Raw genomic sequence first — 22,932 nt, 5'->3', positions numbered from 1 at the left:
AGAGCAAGTTCCAGGATTGCCAAGTCTACACAGAGAAACCCTGTCTCAATAAAACAAAACAGAAGACAGAGTTTATTTGGCTTTATGGTTCCTGAGAGAAGCTTAATTATGGCGGGAGCATGTCAACAAGAGGCAGGCGTGGCGGTGGAAGTGGGAAGCTCCTATCTTGAACCACAAGCAGAGAAATCAAACTAGAAATGGCAAGAGGCATTTAATCTCTAATTTTGCTCCCAGTGACACAGTTCCTCCAGCAAAGCCTTACCTCCTAAACCTCCCCAGCACCACTAACTGGGAGCAGGAAACACCATGTTTTCAAAAGCCTGAGACTAAGGAGGTTGTGTCTCACTCAAATGCTAGTGTATGAGTGTGTGTGTGTGTGTGTGTGTGTGTGTGTGTGTGTGTGTGTTGGGGGGGTGTTGTTTTATCTCAGTTATGTTTTGCTGACTTAAGTTCTATTGTTGTGGTGTTATCCACTGTCTAATTCAGGTCTAGGCCAGTTAGGTGACTTTCAGGCACACAGTGTCTAAGATGGTCTTACTTTCCGTGGCTCGGTGTCACCACTAACAACACCGATAGAATTCCTACCGTGTCTTAGAATGGGGCATTAACTTGCAAATCATCTATCAGTCTAAATCTGATTTTTGTGGGCTGATGTGTTCGCCAAGTGATTCTTTGGAAGAAAAGCAAAAGAATAATTAGTGTGTGTGTGTGTGTGTGTGTGTGTGTGTGTGTGTGTGTGTAGTGAACTGGACCCAGAGCCATGCACATGCTAAGTAATTATGAACCTGACTACTGAGCTAGTCTCCAGGCCATTGATAGTAACCTTTTGAAGTTAAATACTGAGTAGAGGAGAATTCAGAAATTTAAGGGTTACTGAGATAAGAAATAATACCTAATAATACCTTTTCAGGGAAGGGGTGGGCAAGATTTTGCTGTGTAAACCCAGGCAAGTTTCAAATCTTATGATCCTCCTGCCTCGGCCTCCTAAGTGCTGTGATTACAGGCATGTGCCACCACACCTAGCCAACACCTTATGGGACAAGAGTACCCCGTTTACCTAGAAGTTAGTCAACATTTGGTCATCCGGAGTGGAGCATTTGACTCAGTTTTCCCAGCTGCATCTAGAAAGCTGCATTTAGGGCCATCCTACCAAACGTGCTTCCGAAGTCAAAAGGACTCAGTTTCTGGTTGCAGGTTCCTGGCCTCAAACTTGCTTCTATCCCTTTGGGGATCCAATCCTATTTAGTGAAAACTTCCGCTTTAGGGCCTCACCTTATTCAGGCAACAGAACATCTCACAGCTGTAAGGTAACGTTAGCATCTCAGTGGTTGGTGACTACAGTCAGAGAGAGATTAATGCTCCCAGTTATATTAGCTGTGTCAGAAGTCTGTCTCTGAAGAGGGCTTTATGAAGCACTGCTGACCAGACAGTGAAATAGGTGTGAATGCAGCCTCGGGGTGCCCTAGAGTCACATTCACAGTCAGTGTCACATGGACATGCTAAGTGCAGAAATGCTCAAGTCGTCATTGTCACAGATGAGTCCATGGTCCGCAGGTGGCTGGTCATTTGACTGTTCTAAATCCTCAAGGACAAAGATTCTCAGAATTAGTGTGGGGGGGGGAGCCTGAAACTTGCTGATAATCCTTTCTTTCCCCACCAGCGGGGAGTCAGCTCCTCTTTGCTCTCCTCTGGCATGGCTGCCCCTGAGGACTTGAGCGAAGCCCACCATACTGTCAGCGCTGCTGTGTGCTTGCTCCCCAGTCATCCCCCTGCTGACTGCGGTACCATGCTGTTGACCACCCCAGGGGGAGGGTGTTGCCCTAACAGAGGACACAGGAGGTCCGGATGCTCTGTCAGTGTCTTTGCTTTGTCCTGGGAATCTCAAGTACTACTAATACCTCTTAGGAAGGAAGGAGGGGAGGGGGAGAAAAAATGCTTATATTGACTTTTTTCAACCTTCTTTTAAGCATATATGATGAGGGTCTTCTCTGTGGAGCCGCCTGCTTTTATTGCTTTTATTGCTCCTTTGTGTCCTGGAGTTAATAAGTGATGGCAAGAAGATAAGGACTAGAACGTGTTTGTCAGCAAAGTACCTGAATCCTCATAAACTTTATCTAGAACCAATGACTGCAGTTGTTTTGTCTCCCCTTGGAGAATAAGAATCCAGTGACATTGTCTTACGGCTCCTGCTCGCCCCAGGCTCTGTGATGGGATTCTGTCGAGGGTGTGAGTGACAGATGTGACCCGAGCTACCCTGAAAGAAGCTGAAAGCTAACAGGAACAAATGGTAGATGTGTAAATAATTCCTCAAATGTCAGATGACTCTCGGGTGGTCCTGGAAAGTTACAGAAAACCTCCTAGAAAGGATGCCAAGGACTCACGGTGGTGACCGGAGAGTCGTTCAGTCGGTGGTGCTGGGAAGACATGGCAAGAGAGAGGAACCAGACCTATTGTTTTAGTTGGGGTTTCTATGGCTGCGACGAAACACTGACCAAAAAGCAAGTTGGGGAGGAAATACTGAAAGACCCCTGAGGGATGTCTTCCTTTCGAGAGAGGCCCCGTACCCACGAATCAAACGAAACCACACTTATGGATGCAAACACCAAGAGGTTTATTCGAATACACAGGTACCTGGGGCGACAAGGTCTCTCGGAAGACTTGCGCGCCCCGTCAGGCTGGGGTGAGGGGTTTTTATAGGAGAGCAAAAGCGCGGGAACAGAAGCGAAAAGCGTGGTTATGGGGATTCATTCCATTGGTCAATTCAAATAAGGCTAAGAGTGCGCGCTCAGTGGCAAATTCTTGACCTTTCACCTAAATACCAAGGAGGGGGTTGTCCAGGAGCTTCACAGGACAAAAGGCCTCCTCCCCCTTATTCTAATGCCTTTCATTCCAACATTCAGGGTGGTATCTTTTCTTTTTTTCCTTTTCAAGACTTTATATGGCTTAAACTTCCACATTGTAGTTCATCATTGACTGAAGTCAAGAAAGGAACTCAAACAGGGCAGGAGCTTGGAGGCAGGAGATTGATGCAGGAGCCATGCAGGAATGCTGCTCACTGGCTTGTTACTTATGACTTAATGACTTGCTCAGCCTCCTTCCTTCCTTCCTTCCTTCCTTCCTTCCTTCCTTCCTTCCTTCTCTTTCTTTGTTCTCTCTCAAGACAGGGTTTCTCTGTCTAAATAGCTTTCACTGTCCTGGAACTCACTCTGTAGACCAGGCTGGCCTTGAACTCACTGGTATCCCTCCTGCCTCTGCCTCCCAAGTGCTGGGATTAAAGGCACTGCTTTCTTACAGAGCCTAGGACCACCAGTCCAGGGACAGTACCACCCACAGTGGGCTGGGCCCTCCTCCATCAATCGCTAATTAAGAAAATGTTCTGAAGGCTTTCCTACAGCCTAATCTTCTGGAGGCATTTTCTTAATTGAGGTTTCCTCCTCTCAGATGATTTTAGCTTATGTCAGGTTGACATGAAACCATCCAGTACACCGATCCTGCACCATGTGCACGGATGAAAGACTTAACATTTCTAGAAAGAAGGCACTTTCTAGGGGACAGCACAGAAGGCCGAGTGGCAGGCTTATGAAAACACGGGTGACAATAGTGGCTCAGGGAAATGCAAATCAAAACCACCTTAAAATTTCACTCATTCCGATGACTTAAAAAAAAGGGATGTTAGTGAAGATGCAGGAAAAAGAGTACTGTTTCATACTGTCAGGGGCTTCAACAGGTAATGCAGTCACTATGGCAACCAACTAAAGAATGGTTCCCTCAAATCTAGAACCACGACAGGGTGCAGGGATTCACCCTTTACCTGTATATCTGAAGAGTGAAGACATATGTGCACCTCTATGATCAGTGGATAGATGTTCATCTCCATAGCTGAGCTATGGAGTCAACACACACACACACACACACACACACACAGAGGAATATTATTCAGCCTTAGAGATGAAAGAAATCCTGCCATTAAGGACAATATGGTTGTATGGAGGATGTTACAGCCCCAAGACACAAGCCAGACTCAGAGACACAGATAGTGTCTAGTCTCCCAAAGGAGTCTGGAAATCACCCCCTAACCCATCCCATCCCCCAGCCCTCATGGGCTCCCCAGGCAGGCTGGTCCTACAGGTCAGCTCTCACACCCACACTTCTGCCGTGGAGGAGAAGACTGCTCGAAGGGTTTCCTGAGTCCTTAACAAGCCGGTCCCTGTTAAGGACTGTTAATTGAGCTGCAAGCCAAAATCTGGGAATAGGAAACATTTACATCTTTAAGAACTCACGTCCAACAAAAATGCTGGCTCTCAGCCCTTTCAGGGTGAAGCAAACCTTGTTTCCTGATTTCCCAGAAACCCGTGTGTGCCTGAACCGACCTGGGCTTAGTGCTTTTGTTTTTTCTGCCTTTCCTTTGAATCTACTGGAAACTCGGGTCTTGAGTCTTCTGATAGATAACCATTGTTGAATGTTTTGCATTTCTCTGTTCCTTCTTGTGCAGGGGGATGTTTGGAAAATCTCCAGACTCAAGGTCATTTCTTCCCCCCCTCCCAAAACAAAACCCAAAATAATAAATCCTTCTTCTAATTGGTCTTTTCTCTGAGCTACTGCCTTTCTATGTTTACTTACTGAAGCTGCCTCCACAGAAACTGTCAATCAGATAGAGGCTTAGAATCAAATGAACAGGAAAAAGATTCAAGCCTCTTCCTACAGAGGCCTATGCTTTCAAATGACATGAGAGATGCCTCAGGGGTTAAGAGTACTGGCTTAGCATAACCCAGAGAACTGGGTTTGAATCCCAGCACCCACATGGTGACTCAACAGCTTTTTGTAACTCTAGTTCCAGGGGATCTGACACCCTCTTCTGGCTGGCACAGGTACTGCATGCACATGGAGCGATACATACATGCAGGCAAACGCTCATGGGTAAAATGAAAATAAATCTCTTTTTTAAAAAGGTTAAAATGACTCTGGAGGCAGAACCAGGCAGATCTCTGAGTTTTGGGCAATCCTGGTCTACTGAGTGAGTTCCAGGATGGCCAAGGATACACAGAGGAAACCCTGTCTCAAAAACAAAACAAAACAAAACAAAAAAGCTAAAATGATCCATTAGAGTAGTGATTCTCAACCTATGGGTCACAGCCCCTTTGTGATGGGGTGCTCCTTTCACAACAACCCCGTGTCAGATATCCTACGTATCAGCTATTTACATTATAATTCATAACGGTAGCATAAATCACAGGTATGACGTAACAACAAAAATAATTTTATGGTTGGGGGTCACACAGCGTGAGGAACTGTATTAAAGGGTTGCAGCATGAGTAGGCTGAGTATCACTGCGTTAGAGTAGGCTGCAGAAAGTGTGGGCAAGTCAGCTGCTGGCGGTGTCTGCAGACAATGCTGCTGTAGTCAGGCAACCCAGTCGGAGCTGAGCTGAAGAAATGAGGTGTGGGACTGTGGAGACTAGCGGTGAGGTGCAGGGCTGGGTCAGATGAATGCATGGGCTGCAGGTCCAGACAGGTGAACAGGCAGACAGATGAACGGACAACGACTCAAACAGACCTCATCAACAGTGGAGACCGAGCCGAGTCAGAACTTCAGCAAGTCAAGGTTCCCTGCTTGTTGGTCACTCAACACACATGGGTGACCATCCAGGTGAGGACATTGTGCTTTTTCCTCACTCTGGTGTATTCAGTACTTACTCAGGTCTTGGTTTCCTGATATAATTCGTTTTCTTGGGTAAATATAGGGAATATTTTTTTTCCTGTTTACTTTTGGGAGTAATTCTGTTGGCCTTGTGATGGTCGGTGCCAGACAGATGGAGCTGTTCCTGTGTCCACCAAGGTACACAGTTTGCCTGCATTTGCGTTAAAAATGGAGCCCAGTGCCTCTTCTGAAACTAGTTTCTGGGGACAAGACACAGCCCGAATAACCACTGTTTTACACAATATGGAGGGGCTGGCAAGGTGACATACTCTTGGAGAAAGTGAGAGTTCAGTCCCAGCACCGAATGGAGGTCCTCACAGCTGCCTCTAACTTCAACTGCAAGAGATCTACACTGCCTGGTCTCTCTGGACACACTTATGTACAAACAGACAGACAGACAGACAGACAGACAGACAGACAGACAGACAGACAGACATGTGCACACACAGACTCAGAAAGTAAATCTTTAAATAATACATGGAGTAGATTAGAGCAGGGCATTGCGTGATGTCAACTTCCCCTCCTCTTCCCCTTCTTCCCTCTGCCTTCCTTCCCCCTCCCCTCACCTCCCTCCCTCTTCTTCAGACCTCCCCAGCTTTCTACCTCAGCCTCCTAATGCTGCCCTCACAGGCATGCCCCACCATGCTCCCCCCCATTCCTTTGCATTTCTTACATTCCAAGTCGATACCAAGATTTCTCAACTTCTTCGCTTTCCAACTTTTCCTTTGTCTGTCTGGTTTTGGCTTTAATTGTTCTTTTATGTTCAATTGCTTAGTTCCCTGACATGCTTTAACCCCAGCCCCGCAGAGGGTCCTTACACACCTACATGGCAAAGAAGACCATTCCTTAGGCCTGTCTGCTCTTCACGTCATGACCAGGTCTGCCCAGAGGCAGGCAGCACCTTCGTGGGTTGTTTCCCTCCAGGCTTATCTCCCTAGACAGGCCTCTCTTCAGTGTCCTCAGGACCAGCTGCATTTGCTGTGGGTGCCTTCACCTTAGATCCATGCCCCAAACTTCTTTCTCCTAACTGCAATGCCCTTCTTCCCTTCTACCCTAGGGATGGCCATGGGCAGGACCTTCCTTTTCTCCTTGTTAATAAACTTGCCTGGCAGATACCTCGACATTCCAAGAGACCCGGATGGTGATCTGGACTCTGAGAGCATAGATGCTGCTGCTGAGGTTCTTGTCCCAGCGTGGCATGGTCCTGGTCTAGAGGCGGTCTATCTTCCATCCTGTCTGGTCCCACTGGGCATAACCAGCTGGAATCTAGCTGTTGGGAGTGGGGCAGGTATCGTGTCTACTTTGGTGTTGTTGAGGTGACTGGGTGTAGTTGTGTGGTAACTGGGTACTGTGTAAGCCCAGATACATCCTGTCCTGGATTGATGGATTTGGGGTTTATTTTTTCTCCTCTTTCTATTTTTAGCAATAAGTAATAACTAAGCCTCCTGAGGAATTTGGGTCCAAATTGGGTTGAGGCCAATGTTTAGCAGTATGTATTTGGTTGCTTAGTAAGGGTTTATTTATGCTAGATAGAAATAAAGAAAACACAAAATCTATAAAGAGGGTTCAGACCTTTATAGATTCAGACATCTATTATCGCAAACACAGTTTTCCCAATGCGGTATTTTCTTAAAATATTTTAAACCTAGCGAATATTTTCCTTCTTTTATTAGAAAGAACCAAAGCAGGGACCCTTGTTTCCTAACATGAAGTTAGAAAATCTGAGAAGGCGGAAACGGGAAGGTGTGGCCGGCTTTAGCTGTAGCTGTTTAGCTGTAGCTGTAGCGTCCTCCTCAGCTTCGTTCCTGCTGGGTCCCCTTCCACTTTGGGCCTTGGTTTCTGTGTGGACCTCTTAAGATTTTGTTCTTAGCTATAGACCCTGGATGACTCTCAAGATGGACCTTGCAGTGGACGTGGTGCCTTTATGCATTTCTGCCCCTAGATGTGCATCTGCCCACTTGTTACAGATCCATCTCTACATCCATCACCTCTGCTGGTTACCCTGAGTGCTGAGAAGCCAGAGCGAAGGTTTATAGATTCCCTGCCTTAGAGCCATTTGGCCGCCCATGGGCAGGTTCTCAGGGAAGAGTCCCCTTGACCTGCCCAGTTTCCAGTTGCGACATTGAGATATATCTCCTGTCATCCTTATTTCTATGGAAAGTTGATTTCTTGGTGGCCCAGTGGAGGGTTGCCTTGCTCAACTCCCCATCTTGAATGTCTTTTCTTTCCCAGTGACACGTAAAATAATGTGTATTTTCTGATTGGTAACATCTCAGAGTCGACGGAGTTACATAAGGATGTCTGCTACAAAAGTCTGTGTATGAGTTTCCCGACATGGCTCTTTCTTTTTGTCACAGAGATGGGCAGATATCTGGGTCTCCCGTCCCATAAGCAGAGGCTTTAGCTTGCTTGCCTACTAAGAGGAGCACCAGCTTGCTCCCACTCCTGTGCCCTTCCCCCACCTCGGCAACAGCTGCCTGCCTTGCCTTCCTGCTGGTTGCACACATGCAACAGAAATACAATGTTAATAAATATTTCTGCATGTAATGGAGAAACAAGCTGTAAAAATAGTCATTTGCCATCTGCCCGGCTGAATCGCGGAAAGCTGCGACACTTTCCGACTCAGTAACTTGACTATTGCTCCTCCTGTCTAAGCGGATTATAAATATCCAAACACATGTCCTGAGAGAAAGGTGTAGGTCCCAGAAGCAAATATAAGTGACAGATGATGCTCAGTTCCCTCGAACCCCTGGAGACCACTGTCTAGGTTGTACGACATGTGTGCAGTACAAACAAGTCAGGGACAGCCCCGTGCCTGTGGGGAGCAAGTGCCTGAAAGGAAACGATGAGACTAATGGAATTCCCAGTGAGTGGCTGAGGGTGGGGAAAGGCTTTCACTTGGCCACAGCCATGACCTGTCTTCCGTGGATCTCTGTATGTCCTATGCTTGACCAGGCTCTTTGCATGTATTGGCTCATCCATGATGGAATCTGGCTGCCCTTTTTCAGAGCAGAGAGAATTATAGGAATAAAAGGCAGTAATCGAAAGCCTGGATGCAAGTCAGGTCTGAGGTCAGCGGGACTGGAGAGAGCTTCCTCAGACTTTGCTTGTTTGAAGATTAGCCAAGGGCACGGCGAGGACACTGCTGGCTGGGGGTGGGGGGGACGTGTCACTCTGTCTAAGCAGTTGGAGGAGTGTGCTGCATTGCTGTTATTTCTGCTCATTGTTGATGTGCTTTGCGTCACATTCGTCCATGGATTTTGTCTGTTCCTTTGCCTTTAAGATAAAGACCATGAATCTGCAAGCTGGTAATGGATTAAATACACAGTGTGGTGTGTGCCCAGCAAGCAGAATTAGCTATACAAGTTCTGTAACCCCACAGTCCAGCACCCCAGCATTTTTGAGGCTTCTGTTCTGGGTAGGCAGCTGGACCAGGGAGTTTTATACTCTCCCTGGGATGCCACTCCATGATTCAAGATTGCTTTCCTGTCTCAAAGACTAGCATCTATCTACACCCTGGGGCTCAATTATCCACACTGTTATCTGTTGTAGGAGGCTGCTTGTTCATTTTCTGGCCGCCCAGACTCCCGAAATAACCACACAGAAACGGTAGTAATTAAATCACTGCTTGGCCAATCACTTAAGTGTATTTCTGGTTTACTCTTATATCTTAAATTAACCAATTTCTATTAGTTTATATTTTACCTCAAGGTTTGTGGCCTACCAGCAAGGGTCCAACTGGTGGCTTGTATCTTTCTTCTCTTGTGACTCCATAGCATCTTTGGCTCCACCTTCTTTCTCCCAGCATTCAGTTTAGTTCCCCCCTCCCCGCCTGCCTACCTCTATTCTGCCCTGCCAAGCCCAAGACAGATTCTTTATTGACCAATGGTATTCACAGCATACAGAGGGGAATCACATCAGTTACCCAGCCCTGACTTCCATTTCCACTCCCTATTCCTCCACTGTGGGCTTTGTTGCTTCCTCTCCCTCTGGTTAAGCCATTTCCTTTGTTTCAGTCCAGAACAGCAATTCTAGAAGACTAACCCAGTCCTGTTCACCCAACTCTGAGCCCAGGTGTCTTTCAGTGGCCCCATTGCTTTCAAAATACAAGGCAAACTCCTTAGCTTGGCACACACGGCCTTAGTCATCCACGCTTGGCTATCAGATTTCCCACAGCTCCTTCATCCACGCCCCATCCTGTGGGCTCTGCCCCTGTCCCCTTGGAAGAGCCTGCTTCCTCCCCTCCAGGGCCAACTTACTCATCTCCGTGACTCCTTGATGGCCGGGTGTCCTCTGTCTACATCCATTGGATTATCCTCTGTATTTCTGCCTCTCTGTAGCCCTGGACTCGCTAATGGAAGAAGTACAATAAGGGTGTGTCATGATGACTTCCGCCATTCTTCCCTCCTGGGTATCAAGCCTGCGCTATTAACCCCTTCTCCCTAGAATGAACACTGTGTTTAGCCTGTATAACCACTTAATAAAAACTTGAATGATGGAGGTGAACTTTGACCCTCGGTGTATAAGGAGGTATTGGTCCAACTGTAGACAGTAGCAGTGAGTACCTAGCAGGAATTGTGTGTTAGTGTTAGTAGCCACCAGCTTTACCAGGTTTCCTTACTCAAAAATCTTACTGAAATTCCATGCTCTGAGATTTTGATCTTTGGGATGATGCACTGGGCATGCAATTATTTGTCTTGATAATTAGCCTTTACCTTGGGGCTCTGAGAGATGAGGTTAAAGGAGAGGATGGTGTAGTAATTGTATTGTTCTTCTTTAAAAGGAAAGTTAAATAGAAACTATTTTAAAAACTGGCTAGAGAAGGTAATTACTGGGAGCGTGGAGAAGATAATTACTTATTTCATTTACTGTAGCTGGTGCAGATGATGCTCTGTTCAGAATACAGCAGCTTAGAGTTTTGTCAGAGCTTCTTGCTTGCGTGGGTTTAGCAGCCCCGAGGCACAGGGCAAAGCCTTCCTCTGGGACGGGCTTTGGAAACTAATTCCGTAGCTGCCTTTTGACTGCCTCTTGTGAATGGGAATGAGCTGCTCTGAGGGTCTGTAATTGAGCCTCACCTGGGTGAGCCTGGGTGCCTCATCAAAGTGGGTAGTTGGAAGTGAGTTTTGGGGAGCCAAAGGCAGAGGCAGGGTAGCCCTCTCACCCATCTTAGGATATTCCATGCTGGGTCCTGTTGTCTGAGGTTTTCTGTCCCTGGCCCTGTAGCTGTTAAGTCCCAAAGAATCACACAGAGGTCTACATTAGTTATAAACTGATTGGCCCGTTAACTCAGGCTTCTTCTTTTTTTTTTTTCCTTTTTTTAAAAAATTTACTTATTTATTTATTTATTTATTTATAAGAATTTCCACTTCCTCCCCTCCTCCCAATACCCTCCCACTCCCCCCACTCCCTCTCCTCCTCCCTCTCCAGTCCCAAGAGCAGTCAGGGTTTCCTGCCCTGTGGGAAGTCCAAGTTCCTCCGCCCTCCCTCCAGGTCCAGGAAGGTGAGCATCCAAACAGACCAGGATCCCAAAAAGCAAGTACATGCAGACAAAACAAGACCCAGTGCCATTGTCAATGACTTCTCAGTCAGCCCCCATGTCAGCCACATTCAGAGAATCTGGTTTGATCACATGCTCGTTCAGTCCCAGTCCAGCTGGCCTTGGTGACCTCTCATTCAATCAGTCCCCTTGTATCAGTGGGTGAACGCACTCCTCGCGGTCCTGACTTCCTTTTTCATGTTCTCCTTCCTTCTGCTCTTCATTTGGACCTTGGGGGCTCAGTCCAGTGCTCCAATGTGGGTCTCCGTCTCTATCTCCATCCATTGTCGGATGAAGGTTCCCTCTGGTTCTGCCTTCCTTGCTCACGTTCTCCCTCCCTCTGCTTCTCATTTGGACCTAGGGAGTTTAGTCCAGTGTTCCAATGTGTGTCTCTGTCTCTATCTCCATCCATCGCCAGATGAAGGTTCTATGGTGACATGCAAAATATTCATCAGTATGGTTATGAGCCAAGGCCAGTTCAGGCACCCTCTACTCTGCTGCCCAGGGAACAATCTGGGGACCTCTCCTTGGGCCTGGGAACCCCTCCAGAATCAAGTCTCTTGCAAACCCTCGAATGGCTCCCTTAGTTGAGATATATACTTCCCTGCTCCCATAACCATCCTTCCTCCCTCCTCCCCCATTCCCCCAAGCTATCCCCGATCCTCCCCCACTCCCCTCTCCCTAACCATCTCCCCGTACTTCCACCCCCCCACCCCCCGTGCACCCAAGTTTGCCTGGCAATCTTGTCTACTTCTAATATCCAGGAGGATAACTATTTGATTTTCTTCAGGTTCACCTTCTTATTTAGCTTCTCTAGGATCACGAATTATAGGCTCAAAGACCTTTAACTATGGCTAGAATCCACTTATGAGTGAGCACATACCATATTCCTCTTTTGGGGTCTGGGTTACCTCACTCAGTAAAGCGTTTTCTATTTCCATCCATTTGCATGCAAAATTCAAGATGTCATTGTTTTTTTACCGCTGAGTAAAACTCTAATGTGTATATGTTCCACACCTTTTTTAACCATTCTTCTATTGAGGGGCACCTAGGTTGTTTCCAGGTTCTGGCTATTACAAATAGTGCAGCTATGAACATAGTTGAACAAATACTTTTGTAGTATGATAGGGCATCTCTTGGGTATATTCCCAAAAGTGGAATTGCTGGGTCCTGAGGGAGGTTGACTCCCAGTTTCCTGAGAAACCGCCACACTGATTTCCACAGTGGCTGCACAAGTTTGCTTTCCCACCAACAATGGATGAGTGTTCCCCTCACTCCACATCCTATCATTGGTGTTTTTGAGTTTAGCTATTCTGACAGGTGTAAGATGGTATCTCAAAGTTGTTTTGATTTGCATTTCCCTGATCGCTAAGGAGGTTGAGCATGACCTTAAGTGTCTTTTGGCCATTCGAAGTTCATCTGTTGTGAATTCTCTGTTCAGTTCAGTACCCCATTTTTTAATTGGTTTAATTAGAGTTTTAATGTCTAGTTTCTTGAGTTCTATGTATATTTTGGAGATCAGACCTTTGTCTGATGAGGGGTTTGTGAAGATCTTCGCCCAGTCCGAAGGGAGCCTTTTTGTCTTACTGACAGTGTTCAGGCTTCTTTTTAACTAATTCTTACAACTTCCATTAGCCCATAATTCTTGTCTGAGTTAGCCACGAGGCTCGGTACCTATTTCGGCTAGGTAGTCACATCTTGCTTTCTCTGCAACTGAGTCAAGGCTACAGACTGCTTTCCTTTCCCAGAATTCTCATTGCCCCACCTCTACTTCCTGCCTGGCTACTGGCCAATCAGAGTTTTATTAAAATACGATCAACAGGGTACAAACCTTTGACCCACAGCAGGGTCTCCCTCTGTTGCCACACTTCTAGAACCCTAAAAAGGGGGTTGTGGGATAAAACATTCCATGGACTTTGGGTAGGCGCCCTTCTTCATCCCATTCAAGTTTCTACCAAACAGTGCCACTCTGCCATAAGAATCCCTCACAGTGAAGTCTTTCCCTATAGAAACCATCTACCTTCTGGAGCCTGGCTCTCGGAATTCCTTCTGATTCATCTTGGTCTTATTGTCTGAATGTGTACCAGGTGCAAATAAAAGCCCAAGAAAAATCTTGACTCAAATTGTCTGTTTTATAACTGAACTCCAAGAAGAGCGGCTTTAAAGTTAATTGACATATTATTGACACGGTGTCGCCATCCGCTGTCCGCCATCCGCCATCCACTATCTGTCATCCGCCTCCCACACTGTCACAGCCCTACCCTCTCCCACCCTCCTCATGCCAGAGCACCCTTGGATTGCACAGAAGCAAAGTGGACGCAGAAGTACTCGTCATCACATCCTGACCCAGCATTGTATGTCCCCTTGAGAACTATGGGAAATGCCCCACAGAAACACCCCATGGTAGCTCATTGGTCAGAGCTGAGTCACATGACCTTCCCTATACCAATCACTGGCAAGGAAAATAGGTTTGATGGTCACTGTCGCCGTCAGCAGAACAAAGGTAGCAAATGGGCTCCAGGGCCCTATTCCATTCTACTCATCCTTTGCCATTTTATTTCATTTTGTTATTATTTTTTAAATTTTGTGTGTGTGTCTTGCCTTCATGCATGTCTGTGTACCCACATGTGTCCCTGTTCATTAGATCCATGGACCTGGAGTTAGACAGTTGTGAGCCAGCACGTAGGTGCTGGAACTGAGCCTGGGTCCTCTGTGTGAGCAGCCAGTGCTCTCAAGCACTGAGCCATCTCCCCAGCCCCTCCAGTCACGCTTTAAGGTCCTTCAGGACTTACTTGTAAGTCTTTCTATTCTCTTGTGTACTTTTCAAAGAACCCCAAGCCTTGATTGTATTTGTGCAAACCTCTTCTGAAATGTTAAGACTAATGTCACCGTGAGACAGAAATGTTCATACATCCTGGTCATGGCCTTTGGGATCAGACTGGTCCTTAGAATAGGGCGCATGTGGGCCCTACTAGTAAAGGGAAAAAAAGTAAATACAGCGCTCATGGTTTATTACTTCTTCACTTTTCCCCCTTTTCTGCGCGCATGTGTGTGTATGTGTGTTTGCATATGTATGCTTGTGTGTACATAAGCACACATGTGTACACATACATGGTCATAGAGGCCCAAGGTTGCTGCTGGGAATTATTCTCCACCATTATTCCATCTTTCTCATTCTCTTAATCAAACCCAGAGCTCATGCATATGACCAGGCTCACTGCCCAGTTTGCTCTCGGGAATCTCATCTCTGCCTTCTGAAACAGGAATTATAGGCAGGTCACCATGCCCACCTAGCCTTTTATTGAGGGTTCTGGGATCTAAAATAGCCCTTATGCTTGGGTAGCAAGCCCTTTAACGGCTGACCCCAGCCCTTGCGGGGGGCACAAGGCACTTAAGCCCCTTAATATCATTGTTTAGCTATTATTTCTGACAAGTCGGTGCACATCAGAATTAGTACACACTAGATAGCTAGCAGTTTAAAAATTACACTGACCCATGCATCATTTAAAATGAGCTGTCAGGTGGTCTGCGGAAGGACCCGGTCTGTCCTCAGGAATAGGTGTGTGTTCAGAGAATGCCGCTGTGGGCTCCGTGTGCAAGCCCTCTTCTATAGGCTATCAGAGTCAGCTCACATAGTCCCAGCTTTGTGCTCAGACTGTTTCAGGTAAGTATATCTGACTGAGTAACCTTTGATGGCTAAATATCCACCGTCCTTCCATGTCTGCATGCTCAACATCTCATTTCTCTACTTTCCACAGAATCCATGACAATATTTCAGCAGTTGGAGAGACTCAGTTACCATCTCTGAGTACATATTGTCAGTGTTCCGCTTGGGAGGGAGGGGGAGAGAGAGAGAGAGAGAGAGAGAGAGAGAGAGAGAGAGAGAGAGAGAGAGAGGCCAGCCAGAGGTGTCAGATCTCCTGTAGCCATATTCCTAGGCAGCGTAACCACAGTGGGTTCTGGTATCCAAGCCTGGGTCCTCTGAGAGAGCAGTGGCTCTTCACCCCTGAGCCATCTCTCCAGCCCGCTCACAGTCATGTTCCCACAATGCTCAGCGTTTGCTGCCCTTCGCAGATCCTGTCTTCAGCCCTCTGTGTCTTGTGGGAGCATCATGATTGTTCACTTTCTCCTTTTGAGTTAGGATGCACTTATCATTGCGTTTTGTTCACCTTCACCTCAGTTCTTGTCTCTCGCCCATCCCAGGAAATTTTTTTTTGTTTCCTGCTTTATTCCATTTGTGTATGAGTGCTCCCCCCTGACATTTTCTTTGTTTCACTTCACAATCAGGTTCCTAACATCAGCGGTGTCAGGAAAACGTCCGCATCTTTTCTCAGGTTCACTATTTCCAGGTTTTCCTCTTCCTCCTCCAGATTCGCCCCGATAGCCTTGCTGTGCAACCATGGTGACGATGGGAAAGGTTTTGTGCGGCACCGTTGGGTGTTCGTTCTTTCCTGGCCTTTCATCTGTGACAATGCTTGGCTTAGGGCCTGGAGGGCAGGGTGGCACTTCTATAGCCCAATTCTGCATGGTTCGCCGTTTATTTGGTTGTGACTAATGATGAGTGGCACCTGGTGTCCTAAGCAGCAGAGGTTCTTAAGTTTCAGCGTGCAGCAAAACCACCTTATTCAAACAGTTTGCTGGCCTCTACACCCAAGGATTTCTGAGTCACCAAGTCTGGGGTGAGGCCTGGGAATTAGTGCTAGTAAGTTCTCTGGTCACAAAAGTGCAGCATTATCTGGGGACCACACTTGAGAAGCTCTGTCAAGGATCAACCCAGGAATGAGTGTACATTTCTTTAGGGTTAAGTGTTTGAAGTTAGCCAGGCCTGTTGGTACAGGACTGTAATCTCAGCGAGGCTGCTGAGGCAGAAGTTCAAGCCTACCGCAACTACAGGGAGGGTCAGGGCTAGCTAGGGTTTAATGCCAGCCTTGGTAACTTAGCAAGACCCTGTCTCAAAACAAACGTTTTGAAGAGCTCAAAGTAAGTTGCCCCCTTAGCTTGCAAGAGGCCCTAGTTTCAACACACACATATACACACATGCACGCATGCACATGTGTATTCTGGAGCGCAGGTTAATATATTCGGAATATTTTAGTTAAGAGCTTTCAGATGCTTACCCTAATAGCAGGCACTCAAGTGGGATACCTACTATTAGGTATAGATTTTAAAAGGAATTCTTAAATTGAGACACACAGGAAGTTGTCTTAAGCATTAAGAAAGTAAATATTTTTTGAAAGCAGATCTTGGGGTTGATGGATTCAGTTGGCTCAGCGATGTCAGATGCTTGGGCTGGTTCTGTTACCTTCCTTTGCCATCACCATGGGTCCTCAGGCTCCTGGGCCCTGACTGGTTCCCCTTGGTGACAGAGCGGCTGCAAAAGTATTCAGATCGTCTTCGGGTGCACCTCGCTCAGTGTCCTAGCTTACAGATTGTCCGTAACTATCGGAGACACGGAAATCGAAATGCAGGTTTTGGCAGAGATAATCATTAAGGCATGAGCAGAGCAGTCACAGAGACAGGTTGACTTGTTCTCCTAAGAAATGTACTGTGTGCTTCTTTCTCAGCTTTCTCCTTAAGAACTGAAGCTTCGCATCAGTTTCTTAGCTGTGTCCGTACTTTCAGGGTTCATCACTTCATAGGATCTTCCAGTTCCAAGGATACTGTTGCCAGACTAGGAAAATAAACAAACAAAATGATACCATCTTCGTCTGGAATTCCGTGACCAGTCCAGCATGGCAGCATGAAGCTGCCTACAGATGCACCGCCTGGGCCAGAGGCTTTGCAAACAGGACTCCACTGCAGGGCCAATGGGCAGTGAGCTCCCTGACAGGCCCTGCCGTTCCGCTGCCTTCCTGCCCCAGTCAGGGTGTCCATACAACCTGCCCAGCTAAAGGCTCACCCCAACCAACACCTTCCACCTTCTCTCTCTCCTGATTCTAGCCTGAGCCTTTGCTTGCTTGGTCACCATGAAGATGTCTGGGATGAGTGTTTCTCTGCTGGGTCAGGGGTGATCCAGTTTTGTTGAAGCGAAGCATATGAGGGAAAAGAAAGCCTCTGATGAATCTGCTTCCTCCTGGGCATTGAGGCTAAAATTACATTTTGGCACCAGCTGTGGGAGGCGTCCCAGTGTGTCCTGTCTGTCAGAGGCTGGGCACTTGGCAAGGACTATGTTGGTTCTTTATTCCCAGGTTGTGGGCCCACACCAGGCTACCTTCCCTTTGAAGTGGCTTGAAATGTTCTTTCATCATCTTGTTAAATTTGACTTCTGTGGAAGTAGGACTTAGATTTTCCTGATTCTCTTCTGTCAATCCTCTGAACCTCAAATCAATGTGAGTCTGGCAACTGCCTCTTTTGACTCTCCCCAAAAGGCTGTTTGGCGGTGCTCACCACTCGGGAGAAGTTCACATCTTTTACCTCCAGCTCGAGCAAACAGATTGCTTTCAGCAAACTTCTTATCTTCATGCGTTTCAAGACATTCACCTTTAAAAAAGTCAATGACTTGGAATGATTTTACGTAATACATGGGGAAAGAAGCAGGTACCATGTAAGTCTCTCACTCCTGTCGCAGCCCCGTGAAAACACTCCCAAGACATCCCCCTCCCCCAATTGGATGCTAAACATTTTGCTTTATTCGGCACTTCTTCAAAGCTGCTGCTTTACTTTGGGGTTGTACTCCACCCTGTTTTACTTAAATATCCCTTGAAGTGCTTCTCCTCCGTCTCACTGGTAGCCATCCGTGTCCAGAGCCCCCTTTCTTCGACTCGTAGATGTGATGTTGGATGCTTTCCTGAACAGGGCGACAGCTGTGTGCCTCCTGCAAGCACCTCAGGCTCCATGTGAGGTATCTTAGCCAGGGCTAGGGTAACAGAATGCTGGGGGTGGGATCATTTAAAGTGCCTAAGCTCCAGTTCCGGAGGCATGGGCGTCCAAGATCAAGATGCCTGAAGTTCAGTATACCATGAAGACCTGTTCCTCTTCATGAGGTGGGCGGTGTGTTCACGTGCTGGAAGGACAAATGGGCCCACCTGTACTCTCAGGCCTTTTTTTTTTTTTAAGGGCACTAATCCTATTCCTAGCACATATCCCTCATGACTGATCTCCCAGAAACACGTGAGCGAGGTGTGTGTGTGTACGCGCATGCACGTACACAAAAGCTCATACATACACAGCAGTCAGTGTGCATGCATATGCAGAGGCCAGCTTTTTATTCTCTCTCCTCCCTTCTCCCTCCTCTTCTTTTTCTTCTCCGTTTCTCCTTCTTCCTTTGTTTGGTTTTTCGAAACAGGGTTTCTCTGACTGGCTTGGAACTCACAGAGATCAACCTGCCTCTGCCTCCTGTGTACCACCACGCCCTGGCTGGAGCTTTGTTCTCTTGACGCAGGGTCTCTCAGTGAAACCCTGGAACTTGCGGGTTTTCAGCTAGGCTAACTGGCCAGCCCCACTGATGTGCCTGTCTCTGTCCCTCCCCAATAGGGTTTCTGGTACACGAGGCTGTGCCTGACTTTTTATGTGGATGCTGAAGATCTGAATTCACATTCTCACGCTTGTGCAGGAAAGTGCTCTTACCCACTGAGCTCTTACCCAGCCCATTGCCTTGGGAGTTAATTTTCCTTATTTGAATTTGAGTTGTTTGGAGCCCGGCAGTGTTCCAACCTCAATGTGCCTGGTTCCCTTTGACACTCAGAAGCCTGCCTCCCCGACCGTGTGCTTTGTGAAGCTGAAGGCTCTCGCTCTCGTTCTCATCCTGACTGTCCATCTGAAGGAAAACTCCACTTGTGTGACCCACGTCAGCATTTTTGCGTGTCTGTCCGAGTGTTAATGAATCTGTAAAAAGGAGCGCCAGTTTTGATGTCGGTTTTTAGCAGATGTTGCCAAGAGCCCAAACCGGTTCCCTTTCACCGTCAGTGAGTGATACTTTGCAGCCTGAGAAATTAGCCCTGCGATGGTGAAAATTCCACTGAGGAAAGCCAGAACCCCTGTGGAAGTGCTAATTAATGCCAGGAGACGCACACAGCCGCACACAACATATTTAAAAAGCCGCCTGAGCATGTGTGTTTATATGCACTGTCTTTATCAGATAGACAAATGAAAGTCTTTTGTGTAATTGTTTCCTGTGTGGTAATCCTTATCAGATGTGTCATTCGACGTAAGGGGGAACACCTTGCTGTCTCTTAGGGTTGTCCAGAGCCTCTGTGCTATGGCTAATAAGATCTTTTCTGCCACTGGACAGCGTCCAGGCGGAGCAGCTTGCAGAAGTCGGGATGCTCTACCAAACACTGGGAGTCTAAAGAGTTTCTTCTAGGCACATGGCCCTCTAGTTGAGGGCCTCGCGTCAGAGGCATCTCCTAGCATCTGGGAGGCTGAGCCTGTGCTTGCTTGGAGAGATGATTCTATGAGGAGGACCAGTGATGCTTTCTCTGTTCACCTTACAGCATCTGGACTCTCTGATTTTCTCATACCCTCTACACCTTTCCCTACCGGCTCTCTTATCTCACAGATGAAGGAATTTAGTTTTGTGTTTTTGTTTGTTTCTTTTTAATCGCTTTGTGTGAATATGGGGGCATGTGCCGCCACAGCGCTTGTATGGCAGGCAGAGGAGATTCGGGTGTTGAGCCTTGCCTCCCCTCACCCACCACCCCTTCTTGTTGTCTTTCTTGTTCTCCCAGACTAACTGCCACGGACATTCTCCTGTCTCCCCTCCTATCTCACTACTGGAATGATAAGCACTTGCTTTAGACAAGGGTGTGCGTGTGCCTGGCTTTATGTGGGTTCTGGGGGTTTGAGCTTATGTCTTCACACAAGTGCTTTCCTCTACTGACCCATCTTCCACGCCCTAAATTTTAATTTGGATAATATTATCGAAGTTTACTTGAAGTATAATTCACCACATTGGAAGTTCCCCCATTTATTAACCTGTGCAAATCCATGCTGCATAATCACACAGCCATCACCACAAGCAGTGTTTGAATGTTTCTGTCATTCCATAAAGAAAACTGATTGGCAGTCATGAGCCATTCCCTTCTAGCCGTGCCACCACATACCGGATCTTTCTGAGTCTGCTTTTCTTGGGGCAGGAAGGGGTTTGATGCCCATAGACTGGGAAGCTGAACTCCGATAGCTGCTGGGTGAATTTCTCAGCGAATATAACCACTATGCTCTGATGCCCTTGGGTTTTTACTTCTCATCCCTATGTGTCCCCCTGACTCACGGCCTTGATGGTCTGATAGCAGGAAGGGCCCCGGAATAAACTGTCTTCAGAAAACTTCATCGTTAAGTCACCGTATGTTTTGCCAAGTCAGTGGAGGGAGCAGAATTCTGAAGGTGCCTTGCAAAGACCCTTTTTCTTTCTCCTCCCTCACCTTAGAGAGAGGAGTTATCTATGCAGCGGTTTCTCTCAGTTGATTTATACTTGAGCAAATAAGAGCTGGGAAGCCGTTGGCAGGGCTGGCTTTTGAAGCAGTTGTCGATTTTACTGATGTTCGTAACAGACAGGGTTAATTTTGTGGGCGCCTTACCCAGAACTTTGGGTTTCAGTTTGCACTCAGAGGGACAGCTGGCATTTCTCTGAGTGAACGGATAAAACTCTCCATCCTTGAGGGACAGTAGTACAAGCTAGACAAAGAGTGGTAGCCGGTGCTTCTTGAGATATTCGAATTCCTAGAGTCAAGATACCATGCTCTGGGTTCTTCACAGCAAGCAGTTCCCCTATGTCCCCACGACCTTGAGTTTCTATAGATGGAAAAAGTCGGTGCGTCCTTTGGTATTTTGGGATTTTTATTTTTATGCCTCCTTGGTGACCCCACCTGTCTGCCAAGCTCATGCAGTCTGGAAGTGTATTTTTGCCTGTTTACAACTATCTCTATCTTTGCCCCTCCCACTTTGTAGGTTTTCTTTTTTTGTATTAAATATGTCAACATGTTTTTGTAAGAAACAAAGTAACTTCTTTGTGAGAAGAAAGCCTGTTTGGAAACACACAGATAACAGAAGGAAGGCCATTTTCAAGTGGCTGCTTAGGTCATGATTTGAAAGGATCTTATGGTTTAAAAGAGAAAGAAATATCAAACTTTTATAATGTATTGATTAATGGCAGTTTATCTGTTTCAAAATAAAAGTTTTGATTCAAGAATGTGTTGGGGAGTCAGGTAAGAGGGTGACAGTTATCTGTCTTGACCATCTTTCTTTGAAATTATATGCAGATGATTTTGGTGTGCACTTTGTGTATGTACGAGATCTATATGGTATGTATTATATATCCACAGATACACACACACACTCACACACACACACATTTTGTGTATGTACGAGATCTGTATGGTATGTATTATATATCCACAGATACACACACACATTTTCTGATAAGGTTTATATAAGCTCGCATAAGCCTTTCAGCTCCCTCCTCCAAAGCGCTTCCTGATCCCTTGTCATTGTGCTAAGGTCTACCCTTTGCTCTACAACTTTCTGTGTTAATTAACTCTTTCCACACTGCTGCTGTAGAATCTGAGTGTGGTTTGCTTTTTTGTTTTGTTTTGAAGTGTGTGGTCTTATTTGTTTGTCCTCCCAAAACACCAGCCTAAGCTTTAAGACTCTTCTCCCAATTGAACTGGAGTGAAAACAAATGATTTTTAAAATTTTTATTACTTTTATATTTTGTGTATGGGCGTTTTTAATCTGTTATGGGTGTTTTTAATCTGTGTACCTACCACATACATTTCTGGTGCCGGAGGAGGTCAGAAAAACAGCATCAGGCCCCCTGGGACGGGAGTTACAGACAATTGTGAGCCACTGTGTGGGTGCTGGGACTCCATCTTGGGTCTTCAGGAAGAGTATCCAGGATGGCCTCTCTGCCATCTTCACAGCCCACGAAGGCTTTTTTTTTTTTGCATCAGGGTGCTAACTACCTTTGGTTAGCTTTTCCTGTGAGAACAGGTACACACTAGTGTGGGATATGCTCATCCCTGTGTAGCACGCATCTCTTTCTACCATGCCCCTGGCTGTTCCCCACACAGAGCCTACGGTAATACCACTCAGCCTGTGTAACAGGAAGTGGAGTAGAGGGGACTCAGGCCTTGCAGGCCTGGAGATAAGCCGTGTTGTCTCTCGGGGACATGGTTAAACCAAGCACCAGGTTTAGAGCCATGTGGTCACTCAGGTTTGTGTGGTTTGTGACAAAACGCCACTCCTTTTGTCAGAAGTATCAATTCCTGTTAAACTGGGTAAAAAGGAATTGCGTTTTATCCTGAAACATTTAAGAATTCAAGATTAGGTACTTAAAGTGGGTATGGTGACGCACACCTGTGATCCTGGCTCATGAGAGACTGACATCAAAGGATCACAAATTCAGGGCCTGTCCGGTCTACATTAAGTTCAAGGTCAGCTGTGGCTATGAAGTCTCAAAAACCAGAAACCAAACTAAAACAAAACAAAGAAACTGTCTACAGTAGTAGGCAACGTACACTATAGTGTCTTGATGCTAAAATTTTTCTGTATGCTTACACCAGAAATAGATAACGAAAGAGCAAGCATTTGATATGATCTTAATCTCTTTGGAGATGTGTGAGCTGGACCATCTTGGTGTGTCTTTCATAGCGAGGTGTCTCCTCTGACCATTTGCATGGTCCTCTTTTAAAATGCAAATTAATATTTCACTGAAGTTTCTCGTTAGGTCGCCCGACGCAGTAGGTCATTTATCTAGACACAGC

The 22,932-nt window shown here is 46.6% G+C and overlaps 1 protein-coding gene and 1 pseudogene across 4 annotated transcripts in view; one reads left to right on the top strand and one right to left on the bottom strand.

Moving 5' to 3' along the window:
* The window catches only part of LOC148121349 (cystatin-C pseudogene), a 40,546-nt pseudogene extending 33,649 nt beyond the window's left edge, over positions 1-6,897 (bottom strand).
* Positions 1-22,932, top strand: part of Kank1 (KN motif and ankyrin repeat domains 1) — a 197,774-nt gene that overhangs the window by 102,742 nt on the left and 72,100 nt on the right. The gene's annotated exons all lie outside the window — the stretch shown is intronic.

The sequence above is a fragment of the Myodes glareolus genome, chromosome 7 (genome assembly GCF_982192425.1).
Source record: "Myodes glareolus chromosome 7, mMyoGla1.1, whole genome shotgun sequence".
NCBI lineage: Eukaryota > Metazoa > Chordata > Mammalia > Rodentia > Cricetidae > Myodes > Myodes glareolus.
The sequence above is the reverse complement of the archived record's forward strand: the minus strand, read 5'-3'. Positions and strand labels throughout refer to the sequence as shown.